Here is a 2,305-nt window from a genome sequence, read left to right as displayed (position 1 = left end):
CTCACAGGAAAAAGCATAAATCAGTTATTAATATTGTGTTGGTTGAGTTCATATTTTCTTTGTATGACCAACACAGTCTCACTCCCACTCGTCACATATTGACGCTTGGTCAGGACCCCTCGTCGTCACTTTTTTACGTACAGGGTACCCCTTGAAAGGCATTTTTCGACGTTAAGGGTACTGCAGTGATTCCAATGAGACACCTTTGGCGTCATACACAGACGTATTGGGCATGTGAATGTTATCATGATGTAACTATTTATATGGTTATAATTTTTCCATTATGACATGTTGGAGTATGATTCTCAATTTAATCAGCCAGCATTATTTTATTTACATTTATTGATTTGTATTTACGCTATTCAGACACGTTTGAAAGTAGCCCAACCCCGCCCCTTAACCTACCCATTTGCGTTATATGATATAAAACACAGAATATAACAGACAACATGCACACTTTATTGAAAAATGTCAAGTATTCCAACTGTTCCGAGGCCAAACGATTGATTTGTGTGAAGAAAAGACCCAAAAGCGATCTGCGTTTCCCTCCGCACCCCGGCGTCATAGTGAAGACGCTACAGGCACGGCCATACCCCTCGGCGTCAGTCTATAGACGAACTGGGAACTCCATTGCTTTCAATGGGAAACCTTTGCCGGTATTCTATCGGTATGAAATCTCGCTGAAGAAGTCTCATTCAGAATACATCGCGATGTTTGGCATCAGTGCACGTGGGCCACATGTTGGTGAGTAGCCATGAATATTTGATATAAAGTATTTTCTGTCGTTATTGATCAGATTATGTTCAGTCACTGCATTATATCTTTCATTTCCACTCAGGCTTCGCTTTTCTTTGCTTTCTAAATCAACACACCTTGCTAATAGGGCGATTAAACACTGTCACGTGACGTGCTATAGACCTTTTAAACAGTTATTCATATTTAATAATAACAACTAGTGTAGTTCCAACGTGGCATTTGTAGTAGAAGCACAATAAAAACAACCTTAGTTTTAATGTGATGATTGTTGTAAATAGACAGTATCCACAACACTTACCATGCTTTTTAATGCCTTTTAATGTAAAATCCAAATATTGTGATGTAAATAGTACTTTGTCCTGTATATAATGTATCTGTTATATATTATGACTTTTTCTCTTTTTTTTTTTTTTTACCTGAAACGACCAAAAGGGCCTTTCGGACTCAGTCAGCCCATTCTTGTTCATGGAAAAGTAATGGAGAAGACCGAAAGCAGCAACAGCAAATATTTGCAATGGTAAGTATGTGTTGGTTTGAACTCTTTATCAAGCATTTGTTATTTCTTAAACATATTCTTACAAACCCCATGGCTCAATCAGTGAGAACATGTTCTCAAAGTCTTAATAATTCACAAGATTTAACAAACTGTCAAATTCATATGATACTCGTACATAATCCTGCAGCTTTTACTCCGACTCCTGCCATTGGCTACAGCCTCAATTCCTGTACATATTTATCATGATTTTTGTAAATCAGTTGCTCCCCTTCTTGGAAAGCAGTCCCAGAAAGAAAAGTTTATATTAGGTCCAATGTATTCTTTAAAATGATTACAAATTGGGCCATTGGGGAGGTCTCTTCACACCTCATGACCTACCTCTGTTTGCAAGAGCGGAAATGCTCACATAACATCAGATATTCAATTATTTTGTCATCAGTTGCACTGCTGATAACGTCCTGTTTGCATGTAAATAATTTACGTGATCAAAAGATCAAGTAAATAATCAACATTTTTAAACAAATTCATATGTGCTACTAAAAATATACTTTTAATAATGGAAATGCACACCTATCAGTGAACTTGTTACATAAATGTATTTAACATTTAATTATGCAACACTTTTTAAAGAAAGAAACAGTTATGTATGAAATCACAACTTGCATGCAATGTAATGAAATTTCCTTTCTTTCTGTTTTGCAGGATTACTTGCAGATTACTTTTATGAGCCAACCCTCACAAGAGCTACTAGTTAGTTGTAGTGAATCTTGCCGTAATCAGGTAAATAATATTTTTAGTATATCAGTATTTACTCATGAAATGCTCCCCTGAATTGTATGTAAATTCATTTTATTGTAACTGTCTTAATGTATATGTTTCAAAAACAATAGTAATTGCACATAAAGTAAGTGAGACTTTCTTGTTTTACAGCAGAGAAGAAAGACCAGACCCTTATATCGAAGCAAGCTAATCGAATAAGTCCTTTGTTTAGGGTGAGGAAGGAACATGGCCATCTTGTGCCCAAAGACGACAGAAAAGTGCGCAAGTCCATTG

At 36.2% G+C, this 2,305-nt stretch overlaps 1 long non-coding RNA gene across 1 annotated transcript; it reads left to right on the top strand.

Annotated features, from left to right (window-relative positions):
* The first annotated feature begins 1,181 nt into the window (after positions 1–1,181).
* Positions 1,182–2,305, top strand: LOC307134471. The gene is made up of 3 exons (XR_013817571.1): positions 1,182–1,273; positions 1,955–2,032; positions 2,183–2,305. It is a non-coding gene; the product is annotated as an uncharacterized lncRNA (long non-coding RNA).

Source organism: Gobio gobio (assembly GCF_949357685.1).
Source record: "Gobio gobio genome assembly, chromosome: 1".
NCBI classification, from domain to species: Eukaryota; Metazoa; Chordata; class Actinopteri; order Cypriniformes; family Gobionidae; genus Gobio; species Gobio gobio.
This window is presented reverse-complemented; position numbering and strand designations above follow the sequence as displayed.